The sequence below is a fragment of the Pteropus medius genome, unplaced genomic scaffold (assembly GCF_902729225.1).
Source record: "Pteropus medius unplaced genomic scaffold, Ma_sr-lr_union100, whole genome shotgun sequence".
Taxonomy (NCBI): Eukaryota; Metazoa; Chordata; class Mammalia; order Chiroptera; family Pteropodidae; genus Pteropus; species Pteropus medius.
This window is the reverse complement of record NW_024349519.1, coordinates 4,876,825-4,885,875: the sequence shown is the minus strand read 5'-3', so window position 1 is coordinate 4,885,875 and position 9,051 is coordinate 4,876,825. Positions and strand designations below refer to the sequence as shown.

General features: G+C 39.0%; 1 protein-coding gene across 1 annotated transcript in view; it reads left to right on the top strand.

Moving 5' to 3' along the window:
- The first annotated feature begins 3,465 nt into the window (after positions 1-3,465).
- TMEM117 (transmembrane protein 117) overlaps positions 3,466-9,051 on the top strand; it is a 375,424-nt gene continuing 369,838 nt past the window's right edge. Inside the window, exon 1 of the mRNA XM_039882251.1 lies at positions 3,466-3,603. The gene's annotated coding sequence lies outside the window, so the exon portion shown is untranslated. The remainder of the gene's footprint in view (positions 3,604-9,051) is intronic.

The following is a 9,051-nucleotide window of genomic DNA, read 5'->3' as shown; positions in this document are numbered from 1 at the left end:
TTTTTAAATACAATGTATTTCAACCTACTGAGTGAGATATATGAGATGAACAAAAAAAATCACCTCATGTAGTTACTTCTCATTTTTGTACTCAGATTTTACAAAGAAATTATATGTAAACAAGACACATTTTAAGCCTGTCTGCAGGGTTGACTATGCGGAGGTGGAGTAGGTATATGTTTGGATAGTGTGATTTGAGAGTTTCCTACTTAAACTATTCCTATGATTGTCCTGACACTCTAAAATTGTGGCCAATTTGCTGAATTCCTATATAGAAAATAAATGGAACTATCTGGGTTAAAATATGGGTGGGGCGATTGGGAGATCTGAAGCTCTTCCATTTTAGTTTCTTCCTAGAGCTTCTATCTCTTCCATTTTTAAACACTGCTGACCAACACTGGAGAAATGGTTAAGTGAGTAAGTAATCACCATTTGTGTACTGGATCAATAGATTTTTGTCTTAAGGACAGTTTTTATAGAACAGTAAGTTTTAATGGGAAGAAAGAATGGCTTTTATTGAGCACCGCTTATGTACCTGATACTGCATAGGTGCCGGACACATATTAGGGCATTTTAAACTCCTAACAGGTCTGCATGGTAGTGACTGATAGGGAAAGAGACTGGAGGATAGGGAGAACAGTAGCCAAAACCTGAGTAGAATCTGTCCTTAAACGGGACAAATGACTTTCTTTGGAACCCTAAGTCTAACATCTCACAAATTCAATGGTGAAGAAAGGCAGATCTAGGGATTCTTATTGTAATTTTATAGATGCAATTTGCTTAGGGCTGTAGCTCTTAAGTGGTGGAACCCAAATTCATACCAATGTTCCCTATTCCAGGTCTCCTAACTATAAAACCCACATCTCTTTCCTGGTACATTGAGAAGAATATAAGGTAAGGGGTTAATATGTGGGCTGGAGTGCCACATTATCTGGCTTCTGATCCTCGCGCCATCACTCTGGCTAGTCTGAGATATTGCCTAAACTCCACAGTTTCTGTGTGTCTCTTTCCTCAAAGGTAAACATGGAAGTGATACTAATAGAATCTATTTCATGAGTCTGTGGCAGAGATTAAATGTTTTAATGCATTTAATGAGCCTGGTACACAATAAGCCTTCAATAAGTTGAGCTTTTATCACTACATGCTATTGTGACAAAGATAAAGTATAGAAATAGTTCCCCTGTCTGATCCTTAGATAGGGCTAAAATGGAGATCCTGGGTGGCTCTTGAAGCAAAAGGCACAAGCTTCTTGGTCAATGGTATAAAAGGAATACCAATATTGAAGAAAACCTTGCCCATTTCAATATTTTGCATTGAAGTAGTTCTGGAGAACTATCTTCTTTAAACCCTGAGAGCTCTCAAATAAGAGCAAATAGTGAGCATTGGTTGAGCTTATTCTTAAAATTATTATCAAAGAAAGTAAGACTGTATTAAGAAGACAGGGATCCAAAGGAATGGTAACGAGCTCCACGTAACTGAAGCTAGACATTTCGGTTTTGATTAGCTGTGTTCATTCTAGTAGACACCCATGTAATCCAACTGACAATGGACTGGATGGAGAGAGTTCTGTTTTTCAAGTAGACAGAGAAGGAGCTGCGCAATGATTTTTACCCCACTAGCCTTTGAAATACAATGTTTTACAGACTACCTTTCAACGATAGGAGTTGTGTTCTCTGTTCAAAGCCCAGACCTCAGTATTATGCTGCATTATTTATGAAGCTTTAATATTTTCTAGTTTCAATTGATTGAAGACTCCTTGTTTTAAATAGAGATACAAGGAAAATATAGCTCATGAAACCCATGTTAAACAGTAATTCTTTGTAAAATAGTCCTAATCATAATTATAAAAGCACAGGAGAATTTAATTATTAATCTCTAGGATTAATCTACTATTTATTGACCCATTACTATAACTCACTATATTAGGTGTTGAGGATACCATAGTGAGAAAGACTGTTTCTGCCCTCAAAGAGTTTGTAGCTTAATAGGGAAGAAAAAGATGTTGCAAAATATAATAAATATCATAGTTAAATGTACCAAGTGCTAGCATAGGTAATGACTCTGAGAAAACTTTTGGAAGCCTCACCAAAGAGCATCTTACTAAGCTCAGAGTTCTATCAGATAGTTCCACAAACTATGACTACAAAATAGATGTATGTGATCATTCTTAGAAGCAGGGAAAGATGTCAAACTTGTGAGAAGTATGGCAGTGAACTCCCAATTATCCCTGTGTCAATTATCTACACTGCAAAACTTAGCAATGGCTCTCTCTAACCCACTGTAAAATCTGCTAACATCTCAGTTCTCTCTCTTGCTACTCAACCCATTTCTGAATCATGCTGCCAGTACAGAAGTACTAGTTCTCTCCTTATAAGTTTGCTATTGTAGACATATAAGAATTATCCCCTTTCCCATTTGTTATACAAACTAGTGATCACTTCCATCAGCATGGAACATCAGTATGCTGGATAGCAGCTTTTAATACATTATAAGCAACCGATAAAATGAGGTAGCAGTCGTTATTGGGTGTGGAAGGAAACAAAGGCCACACATATATACGATGGAAAAAAGATTACATCGAGAATAAAGGAATTGGCCAAATGCAGTCAGAGTGTCTTCTTCTCCCAAGCTACAGATGAATCATTTAAGCACTGCAGAATAATAGGCTCCTGAGAGCTTCAGGATGCAGAAAGGTTAAAAACTGTGTATGTGTATGTGTGCTTTTTATATGTGTAGTTATATACGTGTGTGTGTGTGTGTGTATATATATATATATATGTGTATATATATATGTTATTTTCTAAGTATATATGAATGTGTGTGTGCTTATAAATATGTGTGTATATGTGTGAATATATTTGCATGAGTATGTCAGACCAGACAGGCTGGAAAGTAAGTATAAGACTTCTCATACTCCTCTCAGGCTCTGTCTCTCTCAATTTCCTCACCTCCATACTACCAATAGACTAAAGCAGAAAGGATGCTCTGTGACCAGAGGCTGCATTACAAAGTTTGCAGCTCTCTGAGGACATTCCACCTAGGAACCTCTTTGGTTCCCTGCAGGATGGTGGGTTTTAGAAGTCTGCCGACTCCCCCCAAGAAGAAGGGACCGCTGCGGACACGCTAGGCTAAAGCCTGCCGCCCCCGGCCCCGCCTGGTTCCTAGGGCGTCCCCCGCCCGCATCCGCGAGCTCTGCAGAAGCTGGCCCGGTCCGGGCAGGCTCCGCCGTGGAGCGCGCGGGTTGGAGTCTGCCCGCGGCGCAGGCGGGAGGGGAGGGAGCGGGAGGGCGGGGGCGGCGGGAGGCCATGCCTCCAGCTGCCGAGGTTGCCGCACAGCTGGAGCCACGTCGGTCACCTGTGCGGCGCCGTTGCCCTTGTGCTCCCACTGCCCGGCCCGCGGCCAGCGGACTTTGCGGAGGGCGCCCGGCGTAGGCAGCGGCGGGTGTGGGCCGTGCGGGTATTTATAGCTCGGTGACAGCAGCGGCGACAGAGAATCGCCGGCCTGTCTCGCCGCTCTGCCCAGTGAGGCCGCCGGCGCGGCGGACAGCTGTGCAACGCCGTGTCCCCAGTGTGCAGACGCCCCGAGCCCGCGCTGCCCCATCGGGTGAGTACGCGGCCCCGCGCTGGGCGCGCCTCCCGCCGCGCGGTCCAGCCGCAGCGGAGCCCTCCCGCCTGCTGCCCGCAGCCTGGCGGCTTCCTCATCTCTGCCCGCGAATGCGGAAGCGGCCAGGCGCCCCGACCCCGAATCCCCCGGCTCCTCTCCTTCTCCCTTCCCGAGGATGGCAGGCAAAGAGGCAGGGTAAAGTGTCTAGGAGGGGGCAGACGCACCAGCCCTTCAGGAAGAGGACAGAGGAGACTCCTAGAGGGAAGGCTCTTGGCGGGGAACCCTCAAACTCCTGGGCAACAAGGGGGTAAGAGATGTCACCAGAGCAGACCTTGAACTTTCCTCGCTTCACTGATTCCTGGGGTAGGAATTGAATAGAAGCCCTATCTATCGTCTGTTAATTAAATTAACAAGTTGCCGTTCACGGGTGTTCTCTTTAAAAGCAAAACAATATTTGAGTGTTTGGGTGTTTACTAACTTCATCATAACTAAATAAGGCTATTGTTGATACCTGTTTTCGAAAATACCACAGGCCCACAAGTGTGTTTGACCCATGTGATAACACTTTGGCTGCCATTGTTCATTCTACCAGCTGTGGAACAATAAACAGTGTGTGTGTGTGTGTGTGTGTGTGTGTGAGAGAGAGAGAGAGAGAGAGAAAGAGAAGAGAATGGTAGTAAACATGGCATGTTTATTTTAGTACTTATGTGTAGATACAAGTCTCGTGAACAAATATATATATATATATATATATATATATTTTTAGTGAAAGTGTGTTGAATAAAGATATTCCCCCTAATTTCTAAATGAATATATTGTTTGAAATATATAAAGGACTTTTAGGAAGATTTCAAGGTTTTGTTTTGTCTTTAGAAAAAATTTCCAATTCATTGAATATAAAGAATAGTAGAATCCCTGTAAAAGGTATTTTTTTATTGTAACATTGAATTTTTGCCATGCACTTCCTAATCCATATAGGTAATTATGGATTTTGACTCAGATATTTACTCCCTATCCCCATCCCACCTCCATCTGACCCTTGTGATCGGAAACCAGTTCTTGTCTGTTTTTGTAATTTGTTTCTTTAAACTGTCGATCATTTAAAAAATAATTTTAGATATGAATGAACTTTATTTTTATTAACTGTTACTTTCTTTGGTGTTTAGATTATCATAAACATATGTCACTGAAAAGGAGGTCTTGAATTCAAAACTGGTGATTATTTTTCAACTTTATAACATGAAAAGTCTGAAAAATATTTTGCCATTTTAATGAAGAGTTGGCAATGTCTTGGTTAGAAGAGAACCCAGGTCTACTTTGCTTTCAGATTCTCAGCTTCAAAAACTTGCATTGGTTTAGTGCTTTGTTATCCCAAGAACTGCTGGATAAGAACAAGGGAAGAAAATCACTTAAAGGTTGAAGCAATGCTAAGAAAAACTCTAGGAAGTGATTTATGGATGTGTTCTTCCAAATTAGCTAAGGTGCCACCCACCAATACCCTCCTCTTACCTACTCGAAGCCACTTATGGTTTCATTGATTGACTTAAAAGGTTGCTTTTTTATTTAAAAGGTTGTGAGGTCTCTTGTATTGGACTGAAAGTAAGAAGTTTCGACTTCTGTTATAATTGAAATTTGTATTTTTAAAACCTGTATTAAGCACTTGTATTATGTAAAATGCTCTGTGTCATCTCATCATGCTTGCCTTTTCATCTAACAATTCAAGATAATGCACTAAGAAGAAGTCTTATGTATATATGGCAAATGTATATATGGTTTCCCCCTTTCTGCCATTTCTCCTTTTAAAAATGTGAATATCCCATTATCTAGAGTCTGCTCTCTCTGGAATGGGCTCTTCAGTGTTTTTTTTTTTTCTCACTCAAAGCTCATCTGTTATTCAACCATCACCCATACATTTAGTTTTTCATTTATTCATCCATCAGCAAATATTTATTGAGTGCCTATTAGGTGCAAGTCATTACCTAGCACTTACTATTTCCTAGTACTCCTACTTTTTTCCTGATGGAACTATACTTCTCAGTGTTGGGAGCACAATAGTACTTAAGAGTATTGACTTTGGGTTCATGAAGAGGTATTTCTGCTTGTTTATGCGATTTGGTAGCTGTATGACCTTGGGCAGATTATAACCTTTCTCAATCTCTCTTTCTTCACTGGTAAATTCAAAGAGTTGGTATAAGATCTAATTGAGATAATGCATGAAAAGTGCTTACCAGAAGCCCAAAACATAAAAAGCACTCACAAATGTTAATTATTTTTATGTTATCTATACCTTCTGACATGTAAATCAGATTGTGTCACTCTCCTGCTTCCCATATCACACAGAAGGAGGGCCCACCTGCATAATGTGGCCTCTAGTCCTGATCATGATCATATGCTACCTCCCAGGCCTCATCTCCTTTCATACTCCCCTGCATTCACACCCATCCAGTCACATTGTCCCTTGTTGTTCCTTAAATGCACTAATCATGCACTCAGCACAAGCTTTGGCCATTTTTCATTTCCTTCTGTCTGGATCACTCTTTCCCTAGATATTTGCTTGCCTCCCTCCATTCTTTCACATCTCTGTTCAAATGTCACCTTATAATGAGACCTTCAACTTCCCTCACTCTTAATACTCCCTATTAACTTTATCCTGCTTTAATTTTCTCCATCAACTTATAACTTTCTAAAATACTGTATATTTAATTTTTCTCTGTTTAATGTCTGTTTCCTACAATGAGACTATAAGATACGAGGCAACGGGGGGCATTAGTTGTTAGTAACCCTCACACATAGACCAGTGGCTAGAACAAAAAGACAATCAGTAAATATTGAACAAACAAATGATGAATGTTATTGTGGAATTAACAAATCTTGACTTCACCACTTTGTATATGTGGTTTGGACTGGTAGCTTAAGCTTTCTGAGCCTCAGTTTCAAATAAGGAAAATATTCATCCTTTCTTTATAGAGTTGTTATATTAAAATCCTTGAATTGTATATGAGAGTAACATACACAATCAACTCAGTGAATGTAATATATAGTCGATATTATTTTCATGCTCATTTTTCATGGGCGTGACCAAGAGTCATTTTTATTTTAACAATGGTCTTCAGGTAGGAAGTACCTGGAATTGACCAGGCACTTTACATATGAAATCTGCTTTAGTCTTCTCTACAACTCTATGAGAAAGGTACTTTCATGGGGATTTTACTGGTGAAGAAATAGAATCTCAGAAAAGTTAGAGATTTTTCCAAGGTCACAGAGCTAGTGAATAGCAGAGTCAGGTAGAACTGGACCATATTCTTCCTACCACTTTAGGCTGCCTTCTGGAAAGCAAATGTTAATGATTCCTTTGAATCATTATAATGTCATGCTAATGGTGTGATGTTGCCCATTAAAAACACTAAGGTAAAATGTGATATAAATATATTTTACTATTGTTTATCTTTTAAGATAAAATATTAAATAATTCAAAGTTCTGTCTCCCTTTTTGACATATAATTTTAAAACTAATTATATTCTAGGGATTAAATGAAATTATTGTAAATTGTGTTTTGTTAACTACAAAGAACTTCACATATATTAGTATAATACTACAACTAAGTAATTGAAGAAAGTAGCCTTAAACTTTGTCTTGAACTAATATAGCCAAGAACTGTCTAAAACAGCTATATGAATCACAAAGTGCATATCACAAAAAAATAAAGTACAGGAGGTACTTTTAAAAGTTATTTTTTAAGAAATTGGATTCAAGGTGCTGAGATAGTGTTCATACTCTTGGCAGAGTCCAGGCACAGAATACAACCCTTTAATAAGAGCTAAGAGGGCCCACAGGTGAATTTTCGGACATAAATACCAAGGAGCTTCAAGAAATTTGGAGAGATTCTTTTTTTTTTTTTTTTTAATCCTATAATAGAGCTCTATAGTGATAATGCTCTGTTGATGTTACCTGGTTAGATATTACTAGATGCTAAGACATTAGCAGAGCTGTGCTTTGGGGCAGTTTACTTGACTAGTAATCATGTCTCTTGTATAGCATATTTTATTAGTTCATCAGGGACTTTTCAATACACATCATTAATTTTTTTTTAATGTAAGTGATATACTCCATCTTGATTCTACTTGTCATTATATACAGACTATTGCCTGAGCCAGCGTCCCTGTTGAGAAAAATGAAATTCACACTCCCAAGTCCTTGAGTGTTTTTATTTATTTGTAAAGACCCTAATACGGAAGGAAGGCTGGGTAATCTGGTTCAGTCAAACAAAGTATTACAATTATTAGGGCATTGATATTGCCCTGGTTTGGTACCTGATTATCTTTTACTTAAACTGTTGGACTTGCCTCTAAACTAGTCTCTCCATTACATCATGCCTCACACCATTGATCATTTACCAAGTTGACAGAGAAATCTTTTCAAAACCCTGTTCCAATCAATCATATTGCCCTTCTGCTCTGAAACTTTTGATTTCCTATTCTCTTTTCAGTAAAATGCAAAATAACATTTTTGTATAGTCATCCTTCAAGTGGCCTCAAATTTTTCTTAACTCTCACAAGATACCCCCAAGTGCTCTCTGTTCCAGCTACACAGAACTGCTCATACACCTCTATACCCATCTCAGACGCTCTTGTCTGTGCTTTTGTTCAAAGTATCTTCCGAACCTGAGTGTCTTTCCTCCTCTCTCATTTTTCCTTTGAATTTCTCTTAATTTTTAACCTTTAGTACCAGGTGAAATACTGGCTTATAATAAAATGTGCAGCATTTCTATTATCAAGTGTAAATATTAGAACTCTAGAGTTGAAAACCATGACTGAAAGCCTGTGGATTATCAGGCAGTATATAACGTTTCAGCCTGGAGTTACCAATATCTTCATCACTGCTATTACATGAAAAAAGCAGAGGCTTCCAGGATATTGACAGTTACATCTACCTAAATGATGTCATTACTTACAAACAGGAATTAAACGATGTGGATTAGTCTAGTTTTCAGAGATTCAGTGTTTTCTATAAGCATCACTGGAAAATCACAGAATGAACATCAGTGATGCATTGCCGAAGGATGATCAGATCAACTCTACCACGGTCATTTTGAATAGTAAAGTAGACTATTTCATCCTATAAGTACTGTAAATCTTATATCAGATGGCTTTGTTATTAGGAACTTCTTAAACAACATGTAAAGGGCAAGATTTTGGAATTGATGTCTCCTGGTATGGTGAAGGCCATAGCATTGAGTGTTGAAGCCAGGTGGCCCAGATTTGAATTTCAGCTCCGGAATAGATTCGTTTTGTTCTTTGGTATGAGATACTAAACTCTAAGTCTCAGTTTCAGCATTTGTGAAATAAGAGTATTTTCTTCACTGAGCTGCTATGAAATTTAAATGAGATATTTGTAAAGCTCATTAGCACAGTGGCTGGTATACGGTAAGTACTCAATAAGTGTTAGCC